The following is a 21,830-nucleotide window of genomic DNA, read 5'->3' as shown; positions in this document are numbered from 1 at the left end:
TCCGGTCGGAAACAGACCATAGATCTGATCAAGCGATAGAATCATAAAGCATCGCAAATCATTTAGCACATAAATGAAATTTAAGTATCTTCCCTAAATGAGCTAGTGCTCGTGTCTATTTAGGTGTACTTCCTAAAATATATTAGACATCCTCCTCACAATCATCGATTAGCATTCTAAGTTTAAGTCTAGAAATAAATGCATGTTCCTAGTTTGCTTAAACTAATGCTCTGATACCAACTGTGACATCCCCATTTTCACGGCCAGAAAAGACCGATTTTGTTTATGCTTTATAAAATCAGAGTACCTCTTCTAATAAATATGTAGCGGAATTTGTTCCCACTAAAACATAATAAATACGTTATCAAAGCATTTCCGAAGAAAGTATTTTTATTCATTTTAAAGCATTTGGGATGTCATCGTCAATACAGAAAAATAAGCATAAACAAAACTTACATTTATTATCACTAGTGATTTATATCTCCTTAATCTCTCACTGTAATGTGACTTCATATCAACACCGGTGATATAAATAAACTGAGTGGGTCAGGTTGGGAAACCTGGTGAGTACATAGGGTTGTCAACCCATAATAAATAATTTTATTAACTTTATCAAACCAAACAAACCCGATTACCCGTTCCCATTATCCTCACTTTACGTCCCTAAAACATCTAACATAAGGGACCTAGTCTAAGGACTTCCATCGAGGTGACAACACATGATTCGGGGGTTCCTCAGCAATTCATGTCAAATAAGGCAACCATGTGGGGGATAGAGTACTACTGGTGAGCACACAGTTTAAATAAACACCTACAAGTTGCGAGCCCGCTAGCGTTCCACTAGATTGTCTAGAATAGTCTGTGGTCGTCATTTATACTCCGCTAGATTATTGGATCGTCAATAACATCTATATCAAGGCCTCTCATTATTTTATTTTGTCACACAACAACTATTACATCTACCCATGTTTTACCCAACACGTTTTTTAGATATATAATGCATATACAGTTTAAATCATTTAAAACGTGTATAAAGATATTTCACCCAGCATAGACAACAAGTATTCAGACAATATGCACACATAGCACTTAATTTATATTAAGTACTACATATTTGTGTGTAAGATAAAAGGGACCATGCACTCACTTGAAAAGTTGGTGATTCCGAACTCAGACAGCACTTCGCTTCTTAAAAATAATTTCCTTTGACGAAACCTAGTATTATTACCACTAGAGTTTAGTATATTATTCGCCGAGACTAATTAATAGTCTAGCTATTATTACTATTATATAAGCGTTAAACAATACTTATATAACCCATAATAATATCACAAGTACTTACTATAAGTTACTAATAATGTTATTATAATAGAAAACCCGGCTTTGCTTGGAAAACTATCCAAGTGGAGTTTTGATTTTGGAGTCGTACTTTCAATAATAGTTATTATACTTATCCAAGTGGGAGACTATTGTATTAGGTGTCTAAGCCCATAACTATTATTGGTATGTACTTGTCCCGAGAATAGAATTGTCCATTTCGGGTTGCATATCACCAGGACAATTTGATAGGATGGATAGTTGAGTAAAAGGTTACTTATGATTTATTAATATATTATAAGTTCTAATATATTAATATGCAATCATATTATTTAATTAGTATTGATCAAGAATCAATTTGGAATTAATTTGTGATCAAAAGTGACTAATTAAATATATAGGGATTGATTTGGTAAATAACTGATTATTATAGTGCGGGCCACTTGTTATTTAGGATGGGCTAAACCAATATGATAGTCCATGGATAGTCCATGGGGGTTTAACCCATGGAGCCTAATTAATGTGAAAGGTCATGGTGCATTAGGGTTTGCATGGATGTATCCCTAGTCTTTGCCACACTATAAAAGGACTCCCTTAGCTCCTAAAATCAGCCTAGAAGTGTTCTTACAGTTCATAGGAGCCGATTTTGAAGCTAGCAACTTCTCACTCAGGTTTTCCTTTGTCCTAGGTGTGTTATGAACTGTTTGAGGCATCAAACTTCAGGTTCTAAGTTCTTAAAGGCCAAAAACAACAAGCTACAACAAGAGGTAATCCTATAACTCATTCTTATGCTAGTTGTAGGCTTAATAATTAGGAAACAATATTGCATGTATAATTAGAGAAAACATAGATCCAAAGAATTTAGGGTTATATGTGCACCATAGGATGTTGTTTTTGGATTAGGTGTCTAAGCTCATAACTATTATTGGTATGTATTCGACCTGAGAGTAGCATGGTCTATTTGGGTTGAATATCATTAGGACAATTTGTTAGGATGGACTTTTGAGAGAAGAGGTTATATATGATTTATTAATATATTCTAAGTTATAATATATTAATATGAAATCATATGTTTTAATTAGTATTGATCAAGAATTGATTTGGAACTTATTTAGTGATTAAAAGAGACTAATTAAAACTATGGGGACTAATTATGGTAATTAGTTATATTTATATGTGTTGGGCATATGATCCATGTTGGACCAAGTTTATGTATGGATACATAAAGAGTTGGGCCACATGAACCATGGATCATAAACTCCATGGATATGGATTTGGGATATACCCATGACTCTTAGAATTCAACACATATAAATATATATGTTATGACCTAAAAACCGACACCTTTTAGAGTGTGTGCATGTTCTTAGAGTTCATGAAGGTTTTAGAGTGCATGGAGATTCTCTCTCAAGTCCTAACTTTGTCCTTGATGTATTGTGACTTCATTTGAGGCTTCCACACTATTGGGGGTAAGTTCTCAAGGCCAAATCATCAAGACACCCAGCCAAACAAAAGGTATGTTACACTATCTAGTATTTTATGTAGTTTGTATGACAATTGCATGCTAGCCATAGGTTCAATACCTTGGAAACCATTCGCATGTATAATTACAGAAAACATAGATCCAAGGTATTTAGGGTTGTATGTACACCATATGATGTTGTATTATACCAAAACCCAACAGTGGTATCAGATCCTAGGCTTGTTTTCGATTATACTTGATGCAAACTGATTTTTCGAAGACAAGAATCTGTCAGGACCTGAAACTCGACGAGTTCATGTATTAGAGCATGAACCCGACGACCTTCGTCACCCAAAATGCATATCTTCGTGCTTTTTGGCTGGAATTGGACTAGGAACATTACCATAAGATGTTTTTGAACCTATAAACCTGTTCTTGATGTGGTAATGATCATTCTAATCCAATTCAAAAGATAATTATCAAAAATTTCATTTTTTTTTGTTAGTTTAATGGCTAGGTTAATTACATGAAAATTGTTTGATTTATATTGTCTTGTTCATATGAGTTTAATCATGATTATGAATATTGCTAGATATGTTTGTGATAGTTGTTTTTTGATCCCAATTGATCTAAAATTTATTCATAAAATGTGTTTTTGTGACTTGTCCTCAAGTTACTTGAAAAGTCTCATTAATGAATTTTAGTAAAAACATAGGTTATGAACTTGAAAAGTTTTTTCTCCAAAAATTGTTTTATGACCTCCATAACTTGTCCTCAAGTTATGGATTTCCAAGAGTCTCTTCATTAAAAGTTTTAAAACATATATTAAACTCATATCTTATGAAATTGAAGAGTTTTGAAAAGTTTCAAAACTTGTCCTCAAGTTTTGGAATTTACAAAGTTACCTCCCCATATATACTTTAATTCCAAATCAAACCCAAGATCTTTAATAGTTTAAAATTCAACCCTTATACTATTATAATATTAAAAGTTAATGATTATATATATATATATATATATATATATATATATATATATATATATATATATATATATAAGAGTAAAGTGAATCTTACCGTTAGTAGGCCCCATTCACGAAGCCGGTCTATAAGGGAGTATAAGGTTACTGCCTATAAAATCACAGTTTAATGGGTGTCCACTCACACCCACCGCTTCCTTGACTGGTGGAGGGTCGTTAGCCGAACGGGTAGGAAAGGAATATAATCCTCCCTTCATTAAAACTATAATTATAAATACTAAGTAACTAAAAACTTATAAATTCCCAATCTTAGTTACTTAGGAAAATGTGAAATGGTGCTAACCCATGAAATTACACTTTGCACCATTGTTAAGTCGTTAGTGGAGTGTGTGTGGTTAACCGGCACACTAACTTGGGACTGACAATGTGTGGCAAAGGGTAACTTAAGTTTTATCATAGATCGGTGGAGCGTGTGTGGTTAACCAGCACATCGATTAGGTGATAAAATTAACAGTACCAAGTCAATTTGCATGGTGATTCACACCTTGTTTGTGATCCTCGGCATCCCAGTCACAAACTTGAGAGGTGTAACAACCCGCTATTTCAAGTCAGTAAAAATCGAGTCCTGTAACCTCTTTGAGAAAGAAATTAGAATATCATCGAAAAATGAAGTATTCAAAAACTCTATTTGGAGTACACTATGTGGTAGTTATCGTCTTAAGGTTTCCAAACATATAAATAACACAAAAATCCGAGTTATAACGAAGAAGTTATGATCATTCTAAGTTTTACGACAAAAACCGGCAATACGAAGTTGCGTAAAAACGCAAAGTTTCAATAAAACACTTTCCGACCTTAGGTGTCTAAATGAAAGTCGTAGATATCGTTAAACTACAAACATGCATCAAAAGAACGCTCAAATCGGACATCGTATGAATAAGTTATGAATTTTTAAAGAAATTCCTTAATCATGTCATTTTAATAAATAAATAATAAAAATAATTCCGGAATTTGCCAACGGAATCTAAATGAAAGTTGTAGATCGTAGTCTCACCTTCGCGGGGATATAAAGAACGTCAAAAACGGAGTACGTATGAAGGAGATATGAATTTTCGAAGTTTGATAAATAATTTATATATATTTTTTATTAAAACTTCGGTATTATCCGAAGGGGAGTCAGCGTCCTCATCTGAGGTACGCGCTGCGTACTCCTGTACGCCCCATGTACTCGAGGAACTTGGCCTCCAACCGTCCACGTCACCCTATGCGAGGCATCCGACCCGCCCGTCCGACCCGCTGTCCCATCCGACCCGACTGCCTGAGCCGTCCCATCCGAGGCCGAGGCAGTCGAGGCTTCAGTCACGCATGACGTACGCGTACGCGCTGCGTACGAGCGTACCCCCCGCGTACGAGGCCTCTCAGCCCCCCCCTATAAATAGCATGCGAGGGTTCCCGGGAAAATGGCCAATTCTCTCTCCTTTTTCTTGCGTTTTACCTCGTTTTCCGTGCTCGCACTACCCCGAAGCCCTGGTCATTTTGTGCAAGTCCCGAAGGTCGATTTTTCTCCCGTGGAATCCCAAGATTTCCGAGGAAAATCCATTTCCCGAGACGAAACTTTGCCCGGTTTTCCATCTTGCTATCTTCAAATTTTCAAGTGAGTTCATACCCCTTTCAAACACACTTTAAATACATTTTAAATGCTTTTATACTCTTTTAGGGGGGAATACAAGTAAACATACGGTTATTATCGTGTATTTTATAAAGTTTCACTTCACTTGTTTTATCGAATAAATCACTTGGAACTCATTACTATTATGGAAAACTCTTGTCATACTTTGCGTGCATTAGACATTATACAAAGTATATAATGATATCAAAGTAACTTTCATTGTTAAGTCGTTTTATACATTCTAAAAACTTATGATTTTGCTTTGTCAAACATTGTGAAAAAGGATAAACTTTGCATAGAAAACTATCACTTTAATACGGGCTTAGTTGAGAATCCATGAGACGCGTATATCTTCAAACGTTACTTTTTCTTTATTAGAAAGTAATGCTGGAAGTCCTGTCTATAACCAGAGTCTCCCGTTCGGAGAACGTGTCAAATGTGTATAGATCTATACGGGAAGTCATGATCCCGCGCCCTGACTGTTAGCTACAGTCCGTCTTTTGGGGTGACAGTTGTCATAACGCTGCGACGCTGAAGAACGTCATTACAGGCATATTATGTTTAGTATGGTTATAAAACTAATCGGATATACAATTATTATGGTATTATGCTTTTATGAACGAGTAGCTATTAAAACTATTCTTCATCTAATAAATGCGATCTTCGTATAGTTTTATTATATAAAACTATGACACAACTTTTGAGAACGTCGGTTTCTTGCGATTTTCGGTCTTAGAGACTGCCATTTATGTTAGGAAAATAAGGGTTTCTCCTGCATACAAACCAAACAACTAATAGGAAAATAAGGGATTTTCCTGGTGCAATTATTTACAACTTATAACACGAACATTTATATGCATTTCATACTTTTATAAGAAAATAAGGGTTTTTCTTCGAAAACACGACAACTCGTATCTCAACCATTAGGGAAAATATGGGATTTTCTGGATCTAATACATTCACTTTCAACACAACAAATCACAACTCTTTACATTTTAAATGCTGCATTTTCTGGAAAATATACACCCATTTTGGAATGGCATCCAATTTTTTTAAACTACTTATGAACTCACCAACTTAATTGTTGACACTTTTTCTTTGAAATAACTTGTATTCTCAGGGAACTGCTAAGCAGGATTGGGAATCAACTTTTGGGATTAATGCGCTGGCGTTAATTACTTCTTTTAGATGATGTTTATGTATTTATCTTTTGAACATGTAATGAATACAATTATGTAAACATCTTGGAAACTTTAATATATATGGTGATGTTTACTTTTCGTTCTATGAACTGTTATGATACTGAATATAACGTCCTCCGCCCCCGAACGTTTCCGCCGTTCTGGTTTGGGGGTGTGACAGATTGGTATCAGAGCTTTGTTTATAGGGAATTAAGTATATCAAAACCATTTCTTTTTGATATACAACGATAAACTCAACTAGGCAAAAACACTCTGAGAAAAATTCATACTTTTGAAAGTAAACGTAGTTAGTTTTAAGGTAAGCATGCACTCATTTTTATACTAATAACAATTTCATAGTAAATAACTTTAGAAGTATTATAAATAAGTTGTGCAGCACAGGTACGCCTTGGGACATGTAATCGGAACTGGGAAGAATATAGCCTGATCAACTATATTTGTCCAAGAGCCGACTAACGTATGCCAAGGAGTGTCTGTAATGGACAAAAAATTTAAAACTTACCAAAAGCATATCGCTAAAGAATATTGAGGGAGTATTCGAGTGCCGTCAACCATTAAACTTAAGGGTAAGTTTCATGTGCTCTAGCTTATAGTAAACTTTTAACTCTATTCTCGTACAGTCTAAATGGCGGGATTCCATCACCCCAATGACCCCTACTACCCCAACCAAGGTAATGGAGGGTGGATTGAAGAAGATCCTGAAGAAGACAAAGAGCCTATAGAGTTGGAGGGAGGGGATGACTCTGGTACGGATTCGGAGCCAGAAATTATAAATCCACCAATCCCACAATCTCCCATCCACGTGAGGAATTTCCAAGGACCCACTCCAGTGTGGGGAAGTCACCTCCATCATTGGAGCCAACAACAAAGCTTACGCCCTCCTTACGGCATGTGCCGAGACTTCTATGATGTGAGAGGCGGGGGATCAGCCGACCGCGCACTTCCGATCATGGTTGGCAAACTCGCCAACCAGTGCTATCAATCTGGAGTGCAAGCCAACCGAATCGGAGAGGTCAATGTGGAAGTACAAATCCACACGGCCGATATCAACTGCCTAGAGTTGTTGCAGAACGACATCCACATTCGCGCTGAAGCGTTTCAAGCACAAGCAAATGCGGCCTTCGCAGAATTAAGAGAACAACAAGCTGCGTTTGATAGACGCCTCATGGAGTCGAAGCAGTCCGACACGGAGTCGAGCTCCAAACGCAAAGCGCACCGCAAGTAGTACTTTCCCAACTCTCAAATTTTGTTATAAATTAGGACTTCGGATAAAAGTATTATTTTCTTTAAATTGTTCTGTAATCGGAGGCCTTTAGAAAGGCCAAGAAATTTTGTCTAGACCCCGCTGTAACACAACTATATGTTTAATATATATAAGGGTATACCCCTTTTCTTGTTGTTGTTAATCATGCGCAAATCGTTCGATTCATTGGTACATCTATTCAAACTTTACTTTCAAGCTCAAAACATTGTGTCAGTCAAACCCAACTTCTTGGAACTATTAGAAGTTAACTCAATATCATTCAACTTTGAACTGCCAAAACTTATAAATTTTTCCATATTTTTTCTTTTGGCAGCACGATGCCTCCTCGTCCAAACCTAAGGCCCAGGCCGGGCACGGTACCACCACCACCTCCACCACCAGCTTATGATCCAGTCATGGTTCAGGCTGCTATCACAGCAGCAGTAACTGCAGCCCTCTCGCAAATAAACTCCCACGGAAATGGAGGGGCGGGAAGCAGCACGAATCATCCAAATCATGGCACTGGTCATGGCCAAGGAAGAGAATGTACTTACAAGGAGTTTTCTAACGCTAAGCCAAAAATTTTTAATGAAACTGGGGGAGTCATTGCACTAATGCAATAGTTCGAGAAGACCGAAACGGTCTTCGAGATCTGCTCATGCCTAGAAGCAAGCAAAGTCAAGTTCGCTGCTTGCACTTTCGTAGATCGAGCCCTCACTTGATTGAAAAGCCATGTGAATTTAGTGTGCTCACTATCGCCAACGCCATGAGTTGGGACGATCTAAAGGGTCTACTACTGGAAGAATACTACCCAAGGGTTGAAGTGCAAAAGCTTGAGCAGGAGCTCTGGAATCTGAAAATGATTGGGTCTGACCTAGTCACCTACACAGCTAGGTTCAACGACCTCGCTGCACTGTGCCCTAGCATGGTCAACCCAGAATCAAAGAAGGTTGAAAGGTACATTTGGGGGTTGTCACCCCAGATTCAAGGGCATGTCCTAGCTTCCGGACCTGTTACCTACAACAGCGCTAAACACCTGGCTCAGCGACTCATCGACCACAGAGTGAACCCAGTATCCTTTCAACAACCACAAATCCACCTAGGGAGGCTCAGGGCCAGAGTAGGCCTTGGAACAAAAGGAGGGGACAAACTCTCCAGGAAAACCCCAAGAAACAACAAGTAATAGTGACCCATGCTATGACTGTACCTGTGAACCCTGCCCCCACAAGCTCATATAATGGGAAACTTCCTAAATGCAACCAATGCAGCTTCCACCACCACGGTCCTTGCCCTGATCTTCAATGCACCAAGTGTAATAAGAAGGGACATAGAGCCCGCTATTGCAAAGGGCCAACCCAAACATCCGTCCCCACTACTAATACCGGGGTAAGCCGCGCCTACTTTGAGTGCGGAGACACGGGGCACTACCGCAGGGACTGCCCAAAGGCAAACAACCGGAATACCGGCGGAAGGGGACGAGTTTTCGCAATGGGACAAGATGAGGCCATTGCGGACCCTACTGTTGTTACGGGTACGTTTCTTCTCGATAACTCGTATGCATGCATTTTGTTTGATAGTGGAGCGGAAAGGAGTTTTGTGAGTCACGACTTTAAAGGCCTGCTAAAATCAATACCACAATCATTAAGTGAACCATTCATAGTAGAAATGGCCAACGGGAAAACCGAAGGCACTAAGGAGATATACTTAAACTGCACCCTAACTTTAAACGAAAATCCCTTTTCAATCAACCTCATGCCAGTCTCGATTAAGAGTTTCGATGTCATCATTGGCATGGATTGGCTGAGTTCTCATCATGCGGACATTCTATGTTATGATAAGGCCGTTCGCCTTAATCTACCAACCGCAAAACTTACATTGTCTTGGGCGACAAACCAAGTACCAATCTTCGTATCATCTCAAGTATCCAAGCTCGGAAATGCCTACGCAAGGAGTGTCACGCGTTCTTGGCACATGTTGTAGATGTGAAATGCGAAGTCTAAGACATCAAGAGTGTGCCCGACGTACGTGATTTTCCTGATGTTTTTCCCGAGGACCTTCCGGGAATACCACCCGCGAGACAAGTTGAGTTCCGAATCGATCTAGTTCCCGGAGCTACCCCAGTAGCCAAAGCACCCTATCGATTAGCCCTGACAGAGATGCAAGAGCTATCCAGCCAACTGAATGAACTACTTGGAAAAGGATTCATCAGGCCGAGCTTCTCGCCATGGGGAGCACCCGTACTGTTCGTGAAAAAGAAGGATGGATCATTCAGAATGTGCATCGACTACCGAGAACTCAACAAACTTACCATCAAGAACCGATACCCCCTACCCCGAATCGATGACTTATTTGACCAACTCCAAGGAACCAACTACTTCTCCAAGATCGATCTGAGGTCGGGATATCACCAGCTGCGAGTCCTGGAGAGTGATATTCCCAAGACGGCCTTCCGAATACGATACGGACATTACGAGTTCGTAGTGATGCCGTTCGGACTAACCAATGCCCCGGCCGTGTTCATGGATCTAATGAATCGGGTATGTCGTCCATTCTTGGATAAATTCGTGATAGTATTCATAGACGACATACTCATTTATTCAAAGAATAAAGAAGAGCATGGTCAACATCCGAGGCAAGTTTTAGAGACGTTACGGACTGAGAGACTATATGCAAAATTCTCAAAATGTGAATTTTGGATTAGAAAGGTGGACTTCCTCGGTCACGTGGTCAGCAAGGAAGGAATCCACGTGGATCCATCAAAAATCAAGGCTATCAAGAACTGGTCTGCGCCAACTACACCAACAGAAATTCGCCAATTTCTAGGTCTTGCTGGTTATTACCGAAGGTTCATCCAGAATTTCTCCAACATCGCAAAGCCTCTTACCGCCTTAACCCAGAAAGGTGTGACCTACGATTGGGGCGAAAAGCAAGATGCTGCATTTCAGACTTTGAAACAGGCCCTTTGCAGTGCGCCCATCCTTTCTCTCCTAAAAGGGACCGAAGATTTTGTGGTGTATTGCGACGCTTCGAAGCAAGGGCTGGGCTGTGTACTAATGTAGAGGGGAAAGGTTATTGCATATGCCTCACGACAACTGAAAACGCATGAGGTCAATTACACCACTCATGATTTAGAACTTGGGGCGGTGGTCTTCGCTCTTAAAATCTGGAGACACTACCTATATGGTACCAAATGCACTATCTTTACAGACCACAAGAGCCTACAACACATCTTCGACCAGAAGGAGTTGAACATGAGACAGCGACGTTGGGTCGAATTGCTCAATGACTATGAATGTGAGATTCGCTATCATCCAGGAAAGGCTAACGTCGTGGCAGATGCCCTTAGTCGTAAGGAGTACTCTGGCCGAAGAGTGAAGTCATTAGCCATGTCAATCCATTCGCACATGTCGACACAAGTCAAGGAAGCTCAAATAGAGGCCCTGAAACCCGAAAATGTGACAGGTGAGACCCTTAGGGGAATGGACAAGAATTTAGAAATCAAGAGTGACGGAGCATGCTACCTCATGAACCGAATATGGACGCCCAAGTTTGGTGGACTTAGAGAGGTAGTTATGAGCGAGGCACACAAGACTCCATACTCCGTACACCCCGGGTCAGACAAGATGTATCAAGATCTCAAACAACTCTACTGGTGGCCAAACATGAAAGCAGAGATCGCTACATATGTGAGCAAGTGTTTGACTTGCGCCAAGATCAAAATAGAACACCAGAAACCCTCAGGACTACTCTAACAACCTGAAATTCCTGAGTGGAAATGGGAGCAGATTTCCATGGACTTCATAACGAAACTGCCCAAAACTCAGGGTGGCCAAGATACTATTTGGGTAATCGTCGATAGATTAACCAAGTCCGCTCATTTCCTACCGATCAAGGAAACTGATAAAATGGAAAAGCTATCGAGAATCTACATCCGAGAGATCGTACGACTCCATGGAGTGCCAATGTCTATCATCTCGGATAGAGACAGCAGATTCACGTCTAGATTCTTGCAATCATTGCAAAAATCCATGGGAACAAGTTTGGACATGAGTATAGCCTATCACCCCCAAACTGACGGACAGAGCGAAAGAACGATCCAAACCTTGGAAGACATGTTGCGAGCATGTGTAATCGACTTTGGTAAAGCATGGGATGTTCACTTACCTTTGGTTGAGTTCTCTTATAACAATAGTTATCATACTAGTATCAATACTGCTCCATTTGAAGCCCTTTACGGCCGTAAGTGCAGATCACCTCTGTGCTGGACGGAAGTAGGCGACACACAACTAGCAAAAGGTCTAGTCCCTGATAGCACCCTCACTGGTCCAGAGATCATCAGAGAAACTACTGAAAAGATCATGCAAATACGAGAACGATTGAAATCCTTGAGGGATAGGCAAAAGAGCTATGCGGACAAAAGATGTAAACCCTTGGAATTTCAGATTGGCGATCGGGTACTACTGAAGGTCTCACCCTGGAAGGGCATGATACGCTTTGGAAAGCGTGGGAAGCTAAATCCTAGGTACATTGGACCCTTCGAAATCATTTCAAGGGTTGGTCCAGTAGCCTACAAACTCCGACTTCCAATAGAGCTTAACAAAGTACATCCAGTATTCCACGTATCAAACCTGAAGAAGTGTTTGTCCGACGAAACACTTGTAATTCCACTCGATGAGATCGAACTAAATGAAAATCTTAACTTTGTGGAAGAACCCGTCGAGATCATGGATAGGGAAGTTAAACGAACTAAATAGAGTCGCATTCCAATAGTAAAGGTTCGATGGAATGCTAAGAGGGGACCTGAGTTCACGTGGGAACGAGAAGATCAAATGCAACAGAAGTATCCACATCTCTTCCCCAGCCCCTAAGACTCTTCTTTTGTATTAAAATTTCGGGACGAAATTCCCTCTAACGGGGGGATGATGTAACTACCCGCTATTTCAAGTCAGTAAAAATCGAGTCCTGTAACCTCTTTAAGAAAGGAATTAGAATATCATCGAAAAATGAAGTATTCAAAAACTCTATTTGGAGTACACTATGTGGTAGTTATCGTCTTAAGGTTTCCAAACATATAAATAACACAAAAATCCGAGTTATAACGAAGAAGTTATGATCATTCTAAGTTTTACGACAAAAACCGGCAATACGAAGTTGCGTAAAACGCAAAGTTTCAATAAAACACTTTCCGACCTTAGGTGTCCAAATGAAAGTCGTAGATATCGTTAAACTACAAACATGCATCAAAAGAACGCTCAAATCGGACATCGTATGAATAAGTTATGAATTTTTAAAGAAATTCCTTAATCACATCATTTTAATAAATAAATAATAAAAATAATTCCGGAATTTGCCAACGGAATCTAAATGAAAGTTGTAGATCGTAGTCTCACCTTCGCGGGGATATAAAGAACGTCAAAAACGGAGTTCGTATGAAGGAGATATGAATTTTCGAAGTTTGATAAATAATTTATATATATTTTTTATTAAAACTTCGGTATTATCCGAAGGGGAGTCAGCGTCCTCATCTGAGCTACGCGCTGCGTACTCCTGTACGCCCCGCGTACCCGAGGAACTTGGCCTCAAACCGTCCACGTCGCCCTATGCGAGGTATCCGACCCGCCCGTCCGACCCGCTGTCCCATCCGACCCGACTGCCTGAGCCGTCCCATCCGAGGCCGAGGCAGTCAAGGCTTCGGCCACGCATGACGTACGCGTACGCGCTGCGTACGAGCGCGGGGCTCTCAGGCCCCCCTATAAATAGCATGCGAGGGTTCCCAGGAAAATGGCCAATTCTCTCTCCTTTTTCTTGCGTTTTACCTCGTTTTCCGTGCTCGCACTACCCCGAAGCCCAGGTCATTTTGTGCAAGTCCGTGCTCGCACTACCCCGAAGCCTCTCAGGCCCCCCTATAAATAGCATGCGAGGAATCCCGAGATTTCCGAGGAAAATCCATTTCGCGAGACGAAACTCTGCCCGGTTTTCCATCTTGCTATCTTCAAATTTTCAAGTGAGTTCATACCCCTTTCAAACACACTTTAAATACATTTTAAATGCTTTTATACTCTTTTAGGGGGGGAATACAAGTAAACATACGGTTATTATCGTGTATTTTATAAAGTTTCACTTCACTTGTTTTATTGAATAAATCACTTGGAACTCATTAGTATTATGGAAAACTCTTGTCATACTTTGCGTGCATTAGACATTATACAAAGTATATAATGATATCAAAGTAACTTTCATTGTTAAGTCGTTTTATACATTCTAAAAACTTATGATTTTGCTTTGTCAAACATTGTGAAAAAGGCTAAACTTTGCATAGAAAACTATCACTTTAATACGGGCTTAGTTGAGAATCCATGAGACGCGTATATCTTCAAACGTTACTTTTCTTTATTAGAAAGTAATGCTGCAAGTCCTGTCTATAACCAGAGTCTCCCGTTCGGAGAACGTGTCAAATGTGTATAGATCTATACGGGAAGTCATGATCCCGCGCCCTGACTGTTAGCTACAGTCCGTCTTTTGCGGTGACAGTTGTCATAACGCTGCGACGCCTGAAGAACGTCGTTACAGGCATATTATGTTTAGTATGGTTATAAAACTCATCGGATATACAATTATTATGGTATTATGCTTTTATGAACGAGTAGCTATTAAAACTATTCTTCATCTAATAAATGCGATCTTCGTATAGTTTTATTATATAAAACTATGACACAACTTTTGAGAACGTCGGTTTCATGCGATTTTCGGTCTTAGAGACTGCCATTTATGTTAGGAAAATAAGGGTTTCTCCTGCATACAAACCAAACAACTAATAGGAAAATAAGGGATTTTCCTGGTGCAATTATTTACAACTTATAACACGAACATTTATATGCATTTCATACTTTTATAAGAAAATAAGGGTTTTTCTTGGAAAACACGACAAATCGTATCTCAACCATTAGGGAAAATATGAGATTTTCTAGATCTAATACATTCACTTTCAACACAACAAATCACAACTCTTTACATTTGAAATGTTGCGTTTTCTGGAAAATATACACCCATTTTGGAATGGCATCCAATTTTTTTAAACTACTTATGAACTCACCAACTTAATTGTTGACACTTTTTCTTTGAAATAACTTGTATTCTCAGGGAACCGCTAAGCAGGTTTGGGAATCAACTTTTGGGATTAACGCGCTGGCGTTAATTACTTCTTTTAGATGATGTTTATGTATTTATCTTTTAAACATGTAATGAATACAATTATGTAAACATCTTGGAAACTTTAATATATATGGTGATGTGTACTTTCCTTTCTATGAACTGTTATGATACTGAATATGACATCCTCCGCCCCCGAACGTTTCCGCCGTTCTGGTTTGGGGGTGTGACAAGAGGGAACAATCGAGATTCAAACATGCCATTGAAAGTTCAATGTATCTCAAAAGATCTAGGAGTTTCAAATCCAATTAAAACTTAATGAATAATTTCGTTTTTCATGGTGGGAATTGGTAAATTGTCATTTACCTACCTTCAAATATTCTATAGCTTGGATTACAGCATCCCTCTTCCAAGTTATAAAATAGTTTGTTGGGTCCTAGCCTTAATATTTCATATTGGGTGTTATACTAAGGACTTTAAATCAATTAACTTGAATTTCTCCCGTATAGATGTGTAGTTTAAACAACTATGGTCTTCCCAAATCTTTAGGAACACGCTTCCTAATGAAGATGATATCCCAAAAGGCAATCACAGTGAAAGATTAATCCCTTTATTGAGCACTAATGGGATTGGAAATCATCCTTCATTTCCTCCACCTCCTTCAATAATTCTCCCTATCCCACAAGTTTGAAGACTTGAATAGTTCTAAGTCACTCAATCCCTATTGGTAATCAAAGTATATATGTGCTTAAATCTTGGAAATTAAGTCACATATTGACAAGCCAGGAGAGTCGAGTGTCGAAGTCTCGAGGTAGCTGGCTGTTGACTTGGTCCTTCAGTCACTCCCTGATGACATATCACGACATGACCCTTTAATGATCTTATCTATTTGCTTGGTGTTGTTGAATCAACAATGGTTTGGAACACTGGTAAAGAAAATTTGGTTAGAAGATCAACTTCCCAAAACTTCATGGACATCGACAATGGTGACACTGGAAATCCAGAAAAACTTTCTCTTCCCAATTGAAAGGGACCAGCCATGGTCAAGCCGTTTGACCTAATGGTAAAGAGAAAGGCTAAGTCTGTGATAGTATCGTATATCATTTCCAAATATTCCATATGTTTCCTTGTACCAATAGGAGGGGCATTGGTTACGAAGCTGCTAGATTTACGTGAATCCTCATAAGGATGGTAGAGTCAAAAGTTTGACTTTACTTTAGATAAAGTCCGTTATCTAACTCTATTAAGTCTCTTTTGGAGATTCTTAATACATAATGTAATGTAATTACATTTTGATGTTTTTGAAGAATCAAAGGAAGCTTAAAGAAAAGGTGTGCTGATTTTGATCGCATGGTTCGATGACCAGAATTTTGAGTCGCTGCATAAGAGTTATGAAATATTGCTAGGAATAGATAACGACAAGTTTTCATATGAATTTGCATTGTAAGGATAAGTTTTTCCGAAAAGTTTTAAAATAAAGAAAAATGGTTTTGATTTTATTTATTTTAAGTATCCTTACAATGGCATTTGTGATGAAAAAAATTGTTGTTTATATGTTCCCATTGATAAGCAATATTGGTAAATGGATTTGATTCTTTCATTTGTGGTATTGTCATAATTTACCAAATAAGGAAAGATTCTCATCACCCAAGGTTCAGTTGGATAGAAACTTGGAATCATGTAACTTGTATTGTATGATGAATGAGAATTTTTCAGCTTTGGGAAATTAAAACTAATTCATTGTTCACATGTATATGTGAGTTAAGTGAAGGACGAAGGGATCGGGTACACCTGGGTGTGCACTAATCAAGTCCACCACAAAGACTATTCATCATGATTTACTAAAGTTTAGTAAATATGGTTCTGCTTAATAGTTTAAGTGTAATTCTGAAACATTAGAAAGGTTTCAATGTATGACAGAACGGATAAGAAGACACTACTAGAAAAACAGCCTTTCACGACGCTCATTGCGCATCATAAAATGCTCAGACGACTCGCAAATGTGCGTCAAGGAAGGCCATGTCATAACGAGAGACAATGCGCTTTTGCGCGTCCTCTATAGACGACGCGCATTTACAACACGCATTTATGACACGCAATGCGTATCATTAAAACACCTGTCAAGAAAGGCCATGTCATAAACGAAGATGACACACATTTTTGCGTATTGTAAATTTAAATGTTTAAAAAAATATATTTATATATTTATTAATTTTTCATAATAGAAATAAAATACCATATACAAAAATACAATCCATTGCATAATATAAAATAAAATTTCATACTCATAAAATAAAATAAATTGCACAAATTATAATATGTCATACAAAGAATCATTCAAATGTTAAACAAAAATAATACATTGCGAACATGGGTTATACATTCCTCTAAAACTAACAAATAATCATCCAACTATGTTTCTTACTGGAATATGTGTGTAATTGTCTCCTTCATCAGCCTCCATGTCCAATGTCGGATCTATCTTCCTAATCTGTATGTATAACAAAGACACATGTGTTAAACTTGTTACAATTAACATCTGATCATATAGACTCGAGTGTTAAACTTGTTACCATTAACATCTGATTCATATGGTCCACAGAAAGCCATGTGTTCTTCACCTCTAATTCAACAAGATTGTTACCTGCAAAAATGAAAACAAACAGGAACATTAACAACCCAATTATGAACAATTTCACAGGATGCCATAAGTGATGATCATTAATAAGTCCTTTCAAGGATAATTTGGTTTGGATAGAAGATTAAACTAAATACAAATCATAAAGATTCTAAAAAACAGTCGACTGCATTGGAATTAATGGCTTACTAGAAGAATAAGATAGAAATGAAATAATAAGAGTTATAAATAACCTTTGTGCATGAGGTACAGAGGGAATCTTTATCTGTACAATCTATTTCTTGAAAGATCTTAAGTAGTTCAGCCAAAAATTCACAATGATTAAGTAGCAATCGACTACAGTTTGCCAACTTAGTGAGGCCAAAAATTCACCAATAACTAGCAAGCAGCTATAGTTTAACAAGTAACAGCACGTGATATTAAGAACCATAGAAAGGTACAAAATTTCCTCTATTGAGATCAGATCTGTAACGAATCTTATCATTTCATCACTAAAAGGACGACTTCGCAATATAGCAACAGCTTCACAGTAAGCAGAAACTAGAGAATTACATAGAGGTTGTATACCATTCCTTTATGACAGGGCCTTCTTGTATGTATAATAACTTAAAATCCCATGAAGAGAAAAGTGATTATCTATTGTTATTAGTAAAAGTAACTTACAAAAAAAAACAAAAAAAAAACTTATTGTTAAAATTTGAGTAGACATTTGGATTCCAACCAATAAACTGGGACATCAGACAAGAAGTTGAGTTTTAGAGAAGTCTGATGAAATAATTGTCTAGAAATTTCCTGAAATAACAAAAAAAAAAAAAAACTTACTGTTAAAATAACAAAAAAAAAAAAAAAAAAAACTTACTGTTAAAATTTTATTCATAGATGAACCAGGGAGTGTTGTGCCATTTTGGAAAACATCAGTTCGTGCTCTATACATAATTGTCTAGCAATTTCCTGAAATGGATATGAAATAATCTCAAATGAAGAAAAATCTGAGAAAAAGATAAATTGATTACTTGTATTGATGTAACTGCATAGCCCTAACAAAAATTAAAATCAAATGTTTTCCAAATATATTTTAGAGTCAATTACAATTTGGTCCTTGAAATGTAGCTTTTTTGCTATTTTCCTCCCAAAATGTTTTCTCTTGTGAAAATGGTCCTCATTTGAGATGCTTGCAATGTTACTTATTCCAATTCCAAGTAAAATGAAAATTTCTGGGAACAAAATTGTAAAAATCAGCTATACTCAAGGACTAAAAATGTAATTTACTCTATATGCTATTATTAATAAATGAAGAAAGATGCTGACATCATCATCATCGTCATCATCATCATCTTGTTCTGGTTTTGAATAATTGACACCATTGTTTTTCCCAAGTAGCTTCTTTAACTCCTTCCCAGATTGGCTCAATCCTCCTTCCTGTTCTTCATTCTCTTCCTCATCATCTTCATCCTCGATATATATTATGTATACTATTTAATGTTTTAAAAAACAATATTTTAATTTTATCTGTTTTTTTTTAAAGTGAACCTATTTGATTTCAGGATGAGTAAGGATTTCAGGGGCTAATAAGTCTTCACGCTCTTCAGGATCATTACCAACTGCTTCATCATCATCTGTGAAAATCTCCTCATGCTCCCAGTCATCACCTGAAATCTCACATATAATAACAAATAAACAAACAACCTATTTTCATTTCTCATGAAAAATTCAAATTCAAGTAATAAATGGAATGTGTCATTCCATTCCATTATCCAAATAACAAAACAATCACCTTTCTCAATGTCATCATCATCAAAATCAAGATGACCACCTCTAGGGCCTTCCTCATCATCATCACCTCCTCTTTTATTAAGTCCAAGTCTATTTTTCCTTGCAAACTCTTCATCCTCATTTTCTTCTCCTCTATCTGAAACATTCCCTTCATCATCATCTGCATTATTCATTTTACGCCCTCTGCCACCACCTCCACCACCACCACCTTCCTTATCATCAGGCCTTTCAACTTCACCAAAAGCAGTTGCACCGTTGTTTGCAGCTTTCATCATCCATATTTCATAACCATCTGCAGTTTTCCTTCTGTTTTTTATCTTTTCTTCAGCTTCCTCAAGTGTAAGTTTCTTGTAGTGTCCAACTTTTGTTGAAGTTGTACCTAAACAACAAATGCAATAATAACAAGTGTTTGTTGTATATCACTAATGGCATGTTTTTTTCATCAAGTGTTGTATACACATCATCTGTTTCATTTTTAATCGAATGAAATCTGTAAATGTGAATATATTATCATTTTACCTTTCTGTTTAGGCTTAAAATCAGGGTAGTGGAATAGTATGGCTCCTAGTATCTTTTTTTTTTTATCTATATGTGCTTTTTGTATAGTATTTACATTCTTACTTTTATCCTCCATTAAGGGCTCGTGTTTCATATGGGATTTGGGTATTGTTTTTGTTTACCCTTTTGTTTAGAGTCAATGAAGAATAGCAAATGATTGTTTATTTGATAGTTGTTAGAAACTCAAAGATTTGAGACTTTAAAACACTACACAGATAAATCCATGATTCTGTTAACAATCACTGCTTTATAGTTGTATAATTATACTCTTACTTACCATAGAGGAAAGATCATATTTAAACATGTCAACTCTCTTTTCTGTTAACCAGTAATCAAGAAATGGGCCCACAAATAGAAGGGATCCAGCATGGATAGGTGTTGTGTGTCCCAACATATTGAAAGAGCTTAATTGTACATCATATCAGTTTCTAGAAAAACCTATGCAAAACGAGACAAAAATCACAATTAATTATTGATAACTTTGAGTTAAATCTCATAACATATATAATTACTGAAAAATTTGAGTTTGTTACCTTTTCAAACACTTTCTGAACATAGCTAAGAGCAACAGTTCAGTGCTGGTTATTTGTCCAGAGGCAACCTGCAACAGATTATGGAAATAGTTTTCTTTATATATTTATTTATATAAAAAAGACAACATATGTAAGTGAGAGTAAAATTACCATGTTGTCTATGTTGTATCTTGCAGCATAGCCAAGACTAGATTTGCAACGTTGACCAGCCCATAACACTTCCCCACCTAAAGATAGGTGAACGATCACACACTGCAAGTAAAATATTACCCATGAGAAAATGATGATATATATACAGACCTTAATTCAGCCTTCAATGCCTTCAATTCCTAGAAGATTGATTGATATGACTGAGCTTATCACTACCTACCTTTCTGTAAATCACAAATTTGAGGACCCTTTGGAACCCCACCATAAATGCAAGTATTCTTAATCTTTGAAGATGTGCCACATCATCAATCAAACGAAATATATATATATATATATATATATATATATATATATATATATATATATATATATATATATATATATATATATATATATATATATATATATATATATATAAACTTCAATGGAAATAAAGATAAAAAATATGATATGGAAAGATAGAAAAGATGGTTATATGAGAGCTTCTTAGCCTTGGCCATTGGTTCCCTTGTAGATAACATAATTAACTAGTCTCTCCACCATTTTCCGTGATTCAGTTGCATGCAGGTCATCAAAACATATTGTCTGCATGACCAAATATATCATCAAAAAGAATCAAGACTCATTGTAAAAATTTAGAAAAGTTGAATACCTTAAGAGAGAGGATGATGAGTACAAAAATGTTGATGACAAAATTGACCACTAATGCAACTGTCGTATAAGAACTCAACAACAGTTCTAATACACGGTTGGCAACACTAGGGTGGAGAAGGTTTTCACCCATCAAACCATCTGACTTTAGTTTCACATAAGAAACTTCTATCCAATATTGGAGGCCTATAAAGCTCAACACTGTACAGATTGCTGATATTGATAAATACCCCACATCTATAGGATACAATGTAATTTTCATCAGGGCAAAAAAAGTTCTAGGATTTCATGAGATAAAAATATACATGATATCCTTTGCCCACTCAACTGCTGAATATGCAGGATTATCGAGAAGCCCACAAACTATAATTTAGTTTGTACACCTCCCCAAGGTCTGATCTCAATATAAGTGACCTGCATCAGAATATTAAAGAATAGGAAACTCATACATCAAGAAGGAACCGTATCATATTTTTAAGTTTTAGTAGACAATATGATTTTCTAAC

The 21,830-nt window shown here is 37.4% G+C and overlaps 1 pseudogene; it reads right to left on the bottom strand.

Moving 5' to 3' along the window:
• Positions 1-17,425: 17,425 nt before the first annotated feature.
• LOC145009605 (transcription initiation factor IIF subunit alpha-like) lies at positions 17,426-20,938 on the bottom strand (annotated as a pseudogene).
• Between the last annotated feature and the right edge of the window lie 892 nt (positions 20,939-21,830).

This window comes from Lactuca saligna, chromosome 8 (genome assembly GCF_052625555.1).
Source record: "Lactuca saligna cultivar CGN05327 chromosome 8, ASM5262555v1, whole genome shotgun sequence".
Classification (NCBI taxonomy): Eukaryota; Viridiplantae; Streptophyta; class Magnoliopsida; order Asterales; family Asteraceae; genus Lactuca; species Lactuca saligna.
This window is presented reverse-complemented; position numbering and strand designations above follow the sequence as displayed.